Raw genomic sequence first — 14943 nt, 5'->3', positions numbered from 1 at the left:
GGCCCCTTTGGCTGTGGCTCTCAACAGACTCAGTCATAAACAAATCTTTGATTCTAGTTCTCATGCAGAGACTAAGGCTATAAAACTTATCTGTGCCTTATTTGTAAGACAAATATGAGAGGTAGCAATAGCAACAGATGTTTTCAGGGCTTTTTGAGGTAAAGGTAGGAAATGAATGAAAGGTACATATTGAAAAACTAAAATCTCAATTTATAAATGTTCAAAGGTTATTTACTCACTCCAGAAAATCTTCTGTGAATTTATCATGTTGACAGTTTGCCCAAAGAAAGGGATACCAAGGTTAGAAGTTAACTTAAATATCATTGGTCCTCATAGCCAGAAGTTTCTCAATAACAAGCTTTTCAGTCTACATTACATTTCAAACCTCACCCTTCATCTTCTTCGGGCACCATCTGTAGTAAAAAGAATTCTTCCTTTAGGTTTTGTTTTTGTTTTTGTTCATGATAATACTTACTCCACTTAAATGCAATCTTATGCTTATGTCCCTGTGTGCAATCTCCCTTTTGTGCCCTTGGACATGCGTTTTAAAATATAGTCTATATATCTTAAAGATGTTTATATGCTATGTCAAAATTTAACCTTAAGAAACTCACATTGAAATGATTTGATGATTGACATTAATTTGTACTTGTTGATAGACTAGAGAGTGCTGAAATTATTAAAATGTGTCATTTATGAGACCAATAGACCATAATTTGTAATAAATGCATTTTAGAATTTATTTTTATTTCTATGGGAATGAGTATGCATATGAATATTATGGCCCATAAACCAAAAGTACTAGTTTTAAATTAAGTAGCAATTTGAGAATGGTCTAGAACATGGGCAATTCTCAATCACTTGTAAGTTAATTTGTTCTTACTAATTATTTTTTAAATGTCTAATTTTATGGCTTTTTGGTGACCATCTGGTCACTTTAAAACTATTTTGAAGGAAGAAATCTTGACATGTTGTATTATTAGCATTTTAGGGCTCGGGGGAAAAAAAAAACGACTTAATGTCATCTAGTCTTGAAATCTTGTAATCTTCAGGGTAAGAGGGAGATGAGATTATTTTAGTTTCCTTTATAATACATGGCAGGTTTACTCCCAGTGCTAGAGAACTTACTATTTCCCAAGGGGAAATATTCTTTTACTAGAATTTTAGAGAAGTCTTTTTTTCATAATGAATCCAAATTTATTCACCTCTAACCTTTAGGTTCTTGTTACAACTACTTGGACTTATCAGTATGAATATAATTCAAATTTCATGTTAGAACTCTGCAAGTATTTGAAGACATCTGTTATGCAAGCCACCTTCTTACCTCCTTCCTTGCCCCTGTCCTCTCTGCTTAAGGCCTAACGACCTTGGAAGAGCTGTTACTTATGAAGCAGAGATAAGAACCCCCACCAGTCTGGGGAAATTTAGCAACTTATCATTTAAAAGATAAATATTCTTTTCTTTTGGGATCACTGAAAATATATTTATCTTCAGTCGTTTAAAATTGATATCACATAGATTAGCAAGAGCTTCCCTCTACCTTGCAAGGTGTTAGAATGCAATTGGGATGAAATTGAAACACTTGAATTCATCAAAGGCTTTGGAAACTCTCTGAAAATTTCTGCATTATCTTTTTTGTTGTTGTTGTTTAACCTCTTCAGATGCTTTTCTTGCAGCTTTTGCTTTCCTTGACAGAAAAAATTAAATCATAGTAAAAGGATGGTCCTCAAACCCCCCTACTATTTGACCTTCTCAAAGCCAGAGTCAATGATTTATGGCCATGTCATTGAATCTATCTAAAGAGTGTGCTAAGGGTTCAGAATTTTAATATACAGATACCAAGAGCTCTGCCAACCCAATACTCCTGATTCCCTCTTAACCTGTTGTATATTTTTTCCAGACCATACAAAGTCTTTTAACACACTATGTAACTTACTTAACTGATAATGTTATTGACCTTTCATCAGAAGGAAAATCCACAGGGGCAGAGATTTTTATCTATTGTTTATTGATATGTCCCTAATGCCTAGAAAAATGCCTAGCCATATAGCATATTATACTGTGAAACAATGAATAAATGAATGTTACAATCCTGCTGGGTATCACCCCTTCATGAATGCAGACTGGTCATTGCATGTACACAATTAGTTGTATTACAACCTCTAAAATTGTATTTTTTCTCCACAAGTAATATCTCCCTATGACCAGAGGTGAGTCCAGACTCCTTCACCAGGTATATGTAGGCCAAGCCCTGCCTGGTCTCTGCAGATGCCTCTTCATGCACTCTACTTTCCAGAACATGGAAAATTTGAATTATTTGTAATTTCTGAGCCTAAATTTCTGCTTGCTTGAATGCTTGTGATGATGATAGTTGCTATAATTTTTGATTTAGAAATGTAAGAAATTTGGATTTGGAAATATCAAGTCACCAGCCCAGTTCACACAATGGATAAGAACAGTGCCAAGATTTGAACTAAGACTGTCTTTTCTCAAACCTTAAATTTCAAGACTATTATAGGCTGCCCTCCTGACTTAACTTTTTAGTGTGCTTTTCTTAACTATGACATCAGCACATATAAAATGGTAGTCTTCAAAAATTTCTCCCAATTTTCTCATGGGATTCATTACAGTTCTCTTGGATCAGTTGGATACATTAATCTGTAGGGGATGCTTTATATATTCCTCCTTAACTTCATGCCACTGGAGGAATGTTGACATGTGTCAGGAACATAATGGAATCCTCAGAAATTCACAACTGGACATTACTGTGGATTGTTTTAGAGGAATTTGAAGCATTACAGGATCAGGTTTTGATACAGAATAAGAGACAGGATAGGCCAGTTTTGATTTAATCTAGATGAAATGACTCTCTTGTCCTTGGGCCTGGCCTTATTACCTCATCTTGAAATCTGTCTGATAAAGTCTAGACAACAGAATCAGAACATAGCTTGCAGGATAGGCACTGGGCACTGGAATGGTACCTTCTACTGTCATTTTGCTTGGTTTACCATAGGTTCTGCAGGAAAATTTACTGAATAGAGAGATCAAATGGTGAACTAACTGCTAATGCAAATCAGTTGAGCAGAAGTCTGTTGATACAGTATTCTTTAGTTTATTTCTACATTTCTTTTTTATTGGTTGTTCAAAACATTACAATGCTCTTGACATATCATATTTCATACATTTGATTCAAGTAGGTTATGAACTCCCATTTTTACCACATATACAGATTGCAGAATCACATATTTCTACATTTCTATACTCAATTTTAACATTTTTTTTCCTGGTAACTTATCTAGAATCTGGAGTGTATACTAAACTTTCCTGGTAACTTATCTAGAATCTGGAGTATATAATAAACTTTCTAAATTTTTCTTAAAACTTTTAAAGAAATTTTGGTTTTTAATGGAGAAACAGTAGTCATTGTGATCAATTTTAGTAGGTTTCCTGGATTTCAGTCATCTGGATTGAGCTTTGCTGATTGCTATCTTTATGCCATAGTCTGTAAAGCTGGTCCTAAATACTGTTTGGTTGTGGTTGCAGTATAGAAGGCCATGCCACCAATTTAGAACTCCTCATCCTGATACAGGTGAGGAAGAAAAGTATACTCAGGGCCTGGAGGTTTCCATGGTCAGGATGTGTATCACCCCTTCTTGAATGCAAGATTGGTCGTTGCATGTATAAAATTACTTATATTACATCCTCTAAAACTGTATTTTATCTCCACAGGTTGACCTCCCAAAAGAGAGGCCTTATCTTATATTAATCTAGTGTTACAAATCTCTAGATTTGAGAATGAGGCCTGGTTATACTAGATACTATTTATATTTCATTCTGCAAGTAATTTAATTTACTTTAGCCTTAGATTTTCATCTTTAAGATCAGTTAAATACAACCTCAGAGTTATGATGAGAAAATATAGAAACAGTGTTTTTGTAAAAATAATTGATAGCTAATATTAGTGACTTTGCAATATCTAGTTAGATTTTACCTTTGTGGACATAAGCAGGAAAAAAAAAAGGTAGGGTCTGCTCTGCCTTGGTTCAGTTCTATACTAGGTCCTCAGTCCAGCATTAAGTCACATAGATATTTATTTCTAAGTCAATTCTGTCGACCTTTCTGCTAGAGTGAAAGACAGGAAGAAAGATTATAAGGATGAAAGTGGGCCAGAATAAAAAGGAGGGTATGATAATTAGGATCTTAAAAAATATTCACAGGCCCATGTTAAAGGTTTGACCTCGAACTTGGTAATACTGGAAGATGCTGGAACCTTTAAGAAGTGAAGCCTGATGAGAGGTCCTTAGATCACTGAGGCCACAAAGAATTGTGGGACCCTAGCCACCAGCCCCTTTCTTATTTTTTTTAACTTCCTGACCATAGAGTGAGTAGTTTTGCTTTAGCAATGGAGTAATTGATCATGAATTGGAACATACACAATAAATCTTTTCTCTTTAAGCTATTACCTCATGTATTTTGTTATAGTTATGGAACGTTGACTTAATATAGAGAGTGTACAACAATTATCTCAGCTCTTCCTCACTTATACTTTTCCTATGATCCTTCCTGTCCTCCTGTTCATAACGTTTGCTGTAGCATGCTAATTGAGCTTTGAGTCTAAAATCTCAACCAACAGTCTTTAGTGATGCTTTATGCAGCACTCAGAAATTACCTGTTATATCTTACTAACTGGGTGCTTACCTCTTACTAATTCATTTACACTAAGATGCTAATGGATTTTAATGAGTTTCCTATCTTAGATAACAACTTTTCATTGGTTTACAAAACATTATCTACCACCAGAGAAAAGCATAAGTGTCTCTAAAAAATTTCCCTAGGAAGAAAATAATTTATTAGTGAGAATTTTGGCAAAACATTTGAGTATATCATGGGGCATGGCTTATTTTATTCCTGAAATCATACAGCTGAGAAACTAGCCTGCTCTGACAAAAGAGTGATAGCTCCATATTAGTGGATATTAAAGAGTTCATAATTTTGAGCCCTAAATGCAAGATTTTATAAAATTGGCCATATATTATAAGATGCATCATTATCTAATAAAAATTAAGGAAGAAATTTTTAATTAAAAAAGTTTTGACTAATGTTTTTAATGCTTCTTAGAATTTTATTTTAGTTAAATTTATCTTAATTGAAGGAAATATTTTAGAATTATTTAGTCTTTTTAATTTTTTTTACATGTAGGTTTATGTGTGCATTAACAACAAATAAATATAATACATAATATTTTCTGAAACTTTTCAGTATCAGCTCCTACTTTTCTAACCACCTTTCACTTTGAATAATTGGTATTTTTTTCTTTCACACAATATTTTCTTTTATACCTTAAAAAGTATTGATGATATATTTTGTTACTTAAAGTTCTACTTTGCTTATAAGATTTTCTTTTCAGCCTTTGGAACCATGCAAAAACAGTAATAATTCCACTATAACTGCTGTCTGACAATGATGAATAGCTGTATGCTAATGTCAGAGATAAAAAGTATCAAGTTAGGATCAATACTCATATTTTCAACATGCATTTTTTTAAATGCATGAAGCTAACATGAGAAATAATTGTAACACTTCACACTTAGATACAATGTTATAGTTTCCAAAGAATTTTCATACACAGTATCTGTTTAAAATTTCAGCCCAGAACCAATATTAGTAAGAACATCATTTTTTTTCTGGCAGTAGATGATGTTTTAAAAACTGATAAGTCAGGGTTATTATACTGTAAATATTCTTTACATTTATTCTTTTCACTTCATTTGCTAGGTCTGACTGAGACTGTCCTCCCAAATCCGTTCTTCCCATTTCCTTGGGTACAACTGAACTATATTTCCCACTTGCCTGGAAAGGTGCATCAATATGACAATGGAAAGTGAGCACACGCAATCTGTTCTACATTCAGGTCTGGCCCATAAAACTGCCCTTTAATTCCTCTCCTTTGGGTTTCTGAGTTTCAGTTGACTTGAAGACACATGTGAAGATGTCATAACTTCCTTCCATAATCCTGAGACCCTAAGTAATGCAGCTCCTGGTATTCCCATCTTAAGCAGTTAACATAAAAAATGAATAAACTTACAGATCCCTAAGCCACTGCAACTTGGCACATTTTTGCAACCATATCATACCTTGCTTTAACAAAAGCACTGGTTCTAGTTGAAGTTTTCCTCCCTGTATTCCATATAAGACTCCAATCAAGAGCAAAAAGAAGGAACTTCTACTGCAGGAGGAAATGCATTCAGCAACTAGTGACAGAGATTCAAGTTGTCTTGGAATATATCCTACAACTAATCTCCAAGTCCTTACTGATATAAATAAATGTTTGAACAAATAAAGAAATGGGAGAGAATAGACAAATATCAGCAAAAAAAAAAAAAGAATTCCAAGAAACTTATGTAGATACTCTGCCCTCAAAGAGTACAGTACAGGGGCTGGTAGAGGTGGAGAGTTTACTTTGCGGAGTGTCAAACTGACCTCAGCCAGGTGACCAAGGACAACATCATCAATGTGAACAGCATGCACCTGTCATATGATGTGATGAATGATAATTCATCAATGGGAACTTCCTTAGTAAATAACACTGTCTAACCATGAGAAAAGCTTTAGGAAAACTCAAATTTAAGAATAATCTATAAAATACTTGACAAGTACTCTTAAAGCTGTAAAGATCATCAAAAAGACAATAAGTACAAAAAACTGTCACACTCAAGAAAGATCCTAAGTATATGTACTATGGTGTACTGGATGAAATTCTAAAATAGAAAAAGAAAATTAACAAAAAATTAAGGAAGTATGAAGAAAACGTGAGTTTTAGTTAATAGCAATGCACTAATGTTTTTCCTTAATTGTGACAAATGTACCATATAAAGGCAAGTATTAATAATAGGAGAAACTAGATTCAGAATATATAGTAACCCTCTGTGATAGTCTTGTAACTTTTATATTAGTCTAAACTATTTTAAAATAAAAGTCTATTCAAAAGAAAAAAGTGAGAGTTAGGTCTGTCTATTCAAAAATCAAAACTCCCTGTTATGGGATGAATATTTGTACACCCTCGAAAGTTCTATGTTGAAACCCTAACCTATTATACATCTATATTTAAATATATGGTTTGGGGACGATATTAAGGTTAAGTGAGGTCACAAGGATGGGAATCTAATCCTATAGGATTTATAGCCTTGTATGATGAGGAAGAAAGAGAGATTTTTCTTTACATGCATTTCCCAAGGAAAGGCCACAAGAACACAGTGAGAAAGGGCATCTACAAAGAGAGCCCTCACAAGGAACCAAATCAGTTGACACTTTGATCTTGGACTTCTAACTTCCCAAACTAGGAAAAAAATAATTTCTGTTATTTAAAGCATTGAGTCTATGGTATTTTGTTATGGTATCACGAGCTCACTGAAACAGTCCCTTTTTAAAATCTTGCTGACTTTAGATCTGGGTTCTAGGAATAGTTCAACCAGTTGCTTTGAAATTTTGGACCAATCACTTGAATGTATAGTATAATTAAAATTGGCATAACAATACCACCTATCTATCTAAACAGCTATTTTATTTATTTATCCATTTATTTTGATAACATTAATGTGTACTAATTGTACATAATAATTTGGTTTAGTGTTATATTTCAACTCATGCATACAATATGCATTAATCAAATCCACTGTTTTTATTAAATGGAAACCCCTTCTCAATCTCTAGTAGTCATTAGTCTACATTCAGGTTAATTTTTTAAGCTTCTATATATGAGAGAAGTTAGTATTTGTCTGCCTGTGTCTGGCTTATTTTACTTATTTAGCATAATGTCCTTCAGTTTCATTCATTTTTCTGCAAATGACAGAATTCCTTTTTTTATGGCTGAATAACATTTTGTTGTGTATATGTACCACATTTTCTTTATCCATTGATCTACTAGTGCTCACCTAGATTGTTTCTATATCTTAGCATTTGTAAATAGTTCCAGAGTAAACATAGGCATGCAGGTATGGTTTTTTTATTTTTTGTATGCTACCTTCACTTTCTTTGGATATATAGCCAATAGGGGAATAACTGATTCATATGATAGATCTATTTTTATTTTTTTGAGCAATCTTCATACCATTCTCCACAGTGCTTATACTAATGAGTATACTAATGAGAATCCCATTCAACAGTAAGATTTTTTTCCATATCCTCATCAACATTTGTTATTATTTTGGACAGAGGTTGATAATAACCATTCTAACTGGGGTGAGAGGTTATCTCATTGTGGTTTTGATTTATATTTCCCCAATGGCTACTGAAAGTGAGCATTTATTTATTTTTTGACCATTTACATCTGTTCTTTGAAGATGTGTCTATTTAGATCATTTGCCCATTTTTAATTGGATTATTTGTGTTTTTTGGTTAAATTTTTAGAGTTTCTTAACTTTCCTGGATATTAATCCTGTGTTAGATGGAAAATTGGCAAATATTCTTCAAGGCCACCCCTCCCATCACAGGTGGGAGAACTAAGTGGGTAAAATGGTTTCAGGGCATATACCGTGGGCACCCTCCATGGGTTCATTGCCCAGGGTAGCCCGATGTCTCTGTTCCCTAGATTCTGACTCAGTGCTCCTTGGCTGCTCTAGCTGTAGTTCAAGCAGCATCGGCTGAGGCTCCATCCAGTGCTCTGGATGCAGTATCTGCATGGTGTTAATTCTGCAAGCCCAAGGAATGCAAGAGCTGTGGAACATGCCCTCCTCTACCTAGACTTCAAAGGATATTATAGGATGTCATGGATGGTCTGGGGCCACATGTAGAACCTTCTTAAAGGGATGGAAATCCTTACCAGTGCAATGCCTAATGGAACCATAAGAATGGAACTGCCCTTGAGACCACAGAATTGTAGACCTACCTTCATGAAATGACAGCCTGGGAAAACCAGACATGAGGGTCCAACCTGAGACAGTTCATGTAGGGTTGTCTGAATCCCTAGGGTCCAACCCTTGTACAAATATGCACAGGATAAAGGAAACGAAGTCAAAGGACATTATTCTTTTGCTTTAAAACTTAATGTTGTTTTCCCTGTTGAGTTTTGGACTTACTTGGGGTAGATGACTCCTTTCCTCTAGTCTAGCTCTCTCTCTCTCTTGGAATGGGAATGTATGTGCTCTTCCTGCCCCACCATTGCATTTTGGAAGTTGATTTATATTGATTTCACTGGCTCATAGCTAGAGTGATTTGCCCTAAGATTAATCATGCCTTATTTTAGTCAGCTTTTTCATCACTGTGACCAAAAGACCTGACAAGAACAATATAGAGGAGGAGAAGTTTATTTGTGGCTTATGGTTTCAGAACTCTCAGGCCATAGATGGCTGACTCCATAGCTCTGGACCTGGGGTGAGGTAGAAAGAACATTATGGTGGAAATGTGTGACAGAAGAGAGCAGCCAGAACATGACATTAGGAAGCAGAGAGAGCTCTGCTCACATGGGACAAAAGATGTACCACAAGGCATGCCTCCAGTAATCTACCTCTTCTAGCCACACCTAATTTTCCTATAATTACCACCAAATTAATCCATCAGTACATAAATCCACTGAATAGGTTATAACTTTCACAATCTGAATCTGATCACTTGACCTCTAAACTCTCTTGCATTTGTTTCACATGTGAGCTTTTGGGGGACACCACATATCCAAATCATAACTTGCCTTGAGTATCAAATTTGGTTTAGATGAGACCCTGGACTTTGGACATTCAAGATGGTGCCAGACTGAGTTCGGACTTTAGATACATTGAGAGAGAATGAATGTATTTTTCATGTGAGAATGACATGAACTTTGGGGGCCAGAAGGAAATTGATATGGATGTGTCCAATAAAAAAAGTTCAAACGTTGGAAAATTAATTCTCAAATTTTTGTGTGTATGGTATTTGGAGGTGGATCCTTTTGGGAGGTAATTAGAATTAGATGAGGACATGAGGTTAGGACCCCCATGATGGCATTTATGGCTTTATAAGAAGAGGAAAATATTCCTGAGCTAGCATGCTTGCTCTGTCTTTCCACATTGTGCTGACTCTCTACTATGTTGTGGTGCAGCGAGTTAAGCCTTATCAGATGCCTCCAGAACCATGAGTCAAATAAACCTCTGTTCTTTAAAAATTTATAAATTTACTTCTGATATTCAGCAACAGAAAACTAACCAAAACATTGTTCAATAAACTATTGTACCCTGAGTTATATGCTATCTTGATCTTCAAAGAGAGTTGAAGGAGGAAGGAGGAAAGGAAGGGAAGGAGGAGTATGTCAGAGGGGTATAAGGAGTAACAAATAGTGCCCCAGTTCATGAAATTTTAGCTCAATATTGCCTTCCCAACATAGTTTTACTATGTGTTATTTCTTTCCCTCCATCTCAACTATTAGTAATGAGGGTTAGTAAAAAAAATGTACCCTGTACATTTTAATAATTTAACAATAATAGTTCACTGAAGGATTTCTATTATGTCAGATTTCTGCCTTAGAGATATCTATCCTTGTGAGTCATAAAGACCGTGCAATTCATTACCATAACATTTTATGGATGAGGAAACTGAGGCTGAGAGAAGTGAGTAATTTGTGATTCAACCACTCATTGACACAGAACCAATTTGAATGTACTGAAAAGACTTCTGAACCAATTGTACATAATTATCCACCTATGTTGTCCCTCCTAGCAGAGTGTCTAGAGTGCTGAGAATCTAGGTCCGGGTAGGAAGGTATGAAGCTACTGTAGCAAGTGTATTAGGGAGGATGTTTGGGGCCTTGCCATATTCCAGCATGAAAGTTATGTTGCTTCTGTGCTTCCTTCATTAGCATACAACTTAACCAGTGCAAAAGCTCAGATTTTTTTATACCAGAAGTTTGTTTTTGAGGTTTGTATAAATATAGTCAAAGAATCATAATGGTTAACTGAAACTATCAGACATAATATCACAGAGACAATGATGGTTGAGATTATATTAACCTGTATTCAGTTGTCATTTTAAAAAGATAGATGGTCAAACAGATTAGCAAATCTGTACCACAAGCACATCAGATAGAGCACTAATCTCTGGGATATACAAAGCACTCAAAAAACTTAACACCAAAAAAAAAAAAAAAACCCAAATAACCCAATCAGTTAATGGGCCAAGGAACTGAACAGACACTTCTAAGAAGAAGATATACAACCAATCAACAAACATATGAAAAAATGTTCAACATCTCTAGCAATTAGAGAAATGCAGATCATAATTACTCTAAGATTTCATCTCACTTCAGTCAGAATAGCAGCTATTATGAATACAAACAAGAAGTGTTGTCAAGGATATGGGGGAAAAGGCACTCTCATACATTGCTGATGGGACTGCAAATTGGTACAACCAATCTGGAAAGCAGTATGGAGATTCCTTGGAAAACTTGGAATGGAACCACCATTTGACCCAGCTATCTCACTCCTTGGTTTATATGGAAGGGACTTAAAAACAGCATACTACAGGGACATAGCCACATTAATGTTTATAGTAGCACAATTCACAATAGCTAAATTGTGGAACCAACCCAGATGCCCTTCAGTAGATGAATGTATAGGGAAACTTTGATATATATATACATGCAATGGAACATTACTCAGCAATAAAAGAAAATAAAATCATGGCATTTGCAGGTAAATGGATGGAGTTGGAGAATATAATGGTAAGTAAAGTAAAAAACCAAAGGCCAAAAGGCCAATTTTTTTCTTTGATATGAGGATGCTGACTCATAATGGAGATGGGGTTGGGGGAACATGGGAAGAATGGAGGATAGGGCAAAGGGGAGGAGGGGAAGGGGCGGGGGAAGCATGTAGGAATGATGGTGGAATGAGTTAGACATCATTACCATAAGTACATGTATGAAGACACAAATAGTGTTAAAATACTTTGTGTACAACCAGTGACTTGAAAAATTGTGCTCTATATGTATAATATGAAATGAGTTGCATTCTGCCATCGTGTATAACAAATTAGAATGAAGAAATAATTTAATAATAGAAAATAAGCAACAAAATAAATCACTAAATATAAAAAACAGCATGCATATAAAAAGGTGGACCCCGAAAACTTGAATAGGAAGGTACCACCAAGTGGGCAAGAGAGGGAGGATAAAAAACAATAACTCCTCTGCTCCAGAAAATGATTTTTAAAGTAGAATCAAGTAAATATAAATGTTGAGTACTGATTTTTCATTGGTATTTCAATAGCTTAATTAGAATTTTTAAAGTTCTTCATATATACTATACTTTTGATTTGTAACTGTGTGATAATATGCTTTAAATGATGTTTATTATTACTTTAACATTATATCTTCTAAAAGTCATCATTTTCATTCAATTGCTCTTATTGAATTAAGTAATGTCCATGACCAGTAGGCAACCTTTGTATTCTACTGAACTTTTATCTTATAATGTGGAAAATCTATGTTGACCTAGAATGAATGTATTCTAAAATTTTCCTTTTCATTACACTGTGTGTCTGTTTATGTGCTGTGTTACACAAATAATTATCAGCTTATGTTGTCCTGTCCAGAGGAGGGGGAGGAATGTCCTTGTTGGAGGCTGTTTTGTGTGGGAAGAGAACAAGGCTGATGCTTAAAGGCCCTCTGATGGAATCTACTTGAGCCTCATACCAGATTGGGTAAGGCTGGTTATACCTGCCTGATGCTGGTCTAGGAAAGGTACCATTCAAGCAATCTCCAGCTTGGGGATACCATGGATACAAGTTCTGCCTTAGGACTCTGTCTAACTTCGATCTATTCTTTTTTTTTTCTTTTTTTTTATTATTAGTTGTTCAAAACATTACATAGCTCTTGACACATCATATTTCATGCATTTGATTTAAGTGGGTATGAACTCCAATTTTTACCGCATATACAGATTGCAGAATCACATTGGTTACACATCTATGTTTTTACATATTGCCATACTAGTGTATGTTGTATTCTGCTGCCCTTCCTACCCTCTACTATCCCCTCTCCCCTCCCCTCCCATCTTCTCTCTCTACCCCATCTACTGTAATTCATTTCTCTCTCTTTTTTTCCCTTTCCCCTCTCTTCCTCTTATATATAATTCTTCTTTTGGAAGCCCAGTTTACAACCTAAAGCATGGAGGCTTAGCTTTGCTACATGAATGTGGACCCAGCTTGGTCAAATATGACCCTCAACCTTTCCAAAGTTAATTGTTGGATTTGAGAATTACCTTCTCCTATATGCAAGGGAAGACAGAAGGTAGGGAAGAGGAGGAGTAGGGGAAAGAGAAGGAGAGGTGAAGAAGAGGAGAAAGAAGGAAAGAAAAATAAGAGGAAGAAGGGGAAGGAGGAGAGGGAGAAGGAGAAGAAGGAGAAGGAGAGAAAAGAAGGAGAAATATAGGAAAGCAAAAGTCTCTTGACCTTGAAGAGTTTGGATCTCTAATACTAGGAAAATTCGAAGGCATATATTGGGAATGCTTATTTTGTTTCTGGCAGTAAATAAAACTCTCAGGGAAGGTTATTAATTTATCTGGCCTATTTAGTATATTAAATAACACTATTTCATACTCTAGTGACCTGAAAAAGTTAATTTGCCATTTGAATGGCGTGAATGATGAATGCTCACATCAGGTACTGGCACTTTACAATACTCAACAAACATTTAGTACTTTTTGCTTAAGTGTGCCTTATTTTTTTTTTTATTAGCATCTATGGGAAAGAAATGGGAACTGTAACATTCTGTAGGGGATAACAGGTCACGTTTTGGATAGGGTACCATTTCAGAATGAGAGATGCCTTAACATAGAGCCCTGACAGAGATGGAGAGAGAGAATACCAGAAAGGAAAAAGGAAGGGAGAAAAATGATTACAAAATCCTTTGGTTTCCTGTGCTTCTTCTGTCCTTTTAATTTAAGGCACAGTGACCTTCTGTGCCCCTTGTATCCCCCTTGGATTTCTTCAACCCCCATGCCTGCCCTCTCTACAGTTCTTTATGAGCTATCATGTGGGGCTAGAATGGAATTTGGAAAATTAAGAGCTGATTTTTATTCCTTTGATATCTTGGTTGCCTGGGGCACTAAAATAATTTGAATTAGTTTTGAAATGAAATGTCACTTATGGAGTAAAATTGTATAATAATTTGCTTAATTTAAACAATGAATTGGGGAGAAAGCAGCAGACATCTGATTTGCATTTTATACATAAAATAATGTTTATCAGATGTTTGGAGGCAATAGATATATAACTTCTGAACTAATGGGGCATGGTTATACTTATTGCTCTTGCAATAGAAACATAGGACATAGCACAGAAACACCTTTATCCTTTGGTTATTTTTGAAAGCAAATATATAAATAATATAAAGAAAATTGTATTCTCCTTTCTGTCCTTGAAAACTGTATGTCTCTGTGTTCCAGAAATTATTTGGTGCACAACCAATGGATCCCACCTTTTCTTCATAACAAAGTATAATAAAGTAGGGAGAGGGCTTGGCAAGCCAGAAGTAAAAAGCATTCTTATTATTTTCATAGATCCAACAAAAATCAAGAGAATAATACAGTAAATAAATAAGATAAGTAAATGCAAATAAAATGAAAAATAAGCAAAGGTATAAATAAATTGCAAATGAAATTTCTAAAGTAGATTTTGATAAGACAAAATTCTCATAAATTATTAGAAGATAATGCTTACTGCAAAACAAGATACTAGCTTTAGGACTATGATAGATAATAATGAGACTTGCAATTGCCTGCATACACTCACAGAGAGGCTTGTTATTGTCAAATGCCTGAGGTTGTTCTCAGTGATCCTTGGCTCTGGTCACTCCATGACACTAGCAACTGAAATGAGGAAAGTTAGAGTTCCAGAACACGTTTGATTTTGTGTCAGCAGGTTTCAAGAGTTGAGGGCTGCGCGCGGGCGGGGTCAGCGCCTTCCAGTCCTCCACGTGGTCTC

At 35.2% G+C, this 14943-nt stretch overlaps 1 long non-coding RNA gene across 2 annotated transcripts in view; it reads right to left on the bottom strand.

Annotated features, from left to right (window-relative positions):
- Positions 1-14943, bottom strand: part of LOC144366719 (uncharacterized) — a 50684-nt gene that overhangs the window by 35357 nt on the left and 384 nt on the right. The window contains exon 2 of one of the 2 annotated variants that reach the window (XR_013425827.1): positions 14752-14828. The exons of the other annotated variant lie outside the window; for it this stretch is intronic. This is a non-coding gene — a long non-coding RNA (uncharacterized LOC144366719). The remainder of the gene's footprint in view (positions 1-14751; positions 14829-14943) is intronic. 2 annotated transcript variants of the gene reach the window in all.

Source organism: Ictidomys tridecemlineatus, chromosome 9, assembly GCF_052094955.1.
Source record: "Ictidomys tridecemlineatus isolate mIctTri1 chromosome 9, mIctTri1.hap1, whole genome shotgun sequence".
Taxonomy (NCBI): domain Eukaryota; kingdom Metazoa; phylum Chordata; class Mammalia; order Rodentia; family Sciuridae; genus Ictidomys; species Ictidomys tridecemlineatus.
Note: the sequence above shows the minus strand (reverse complement) of the source record. Positions and strands in the feature narration are given on the sequence as shown.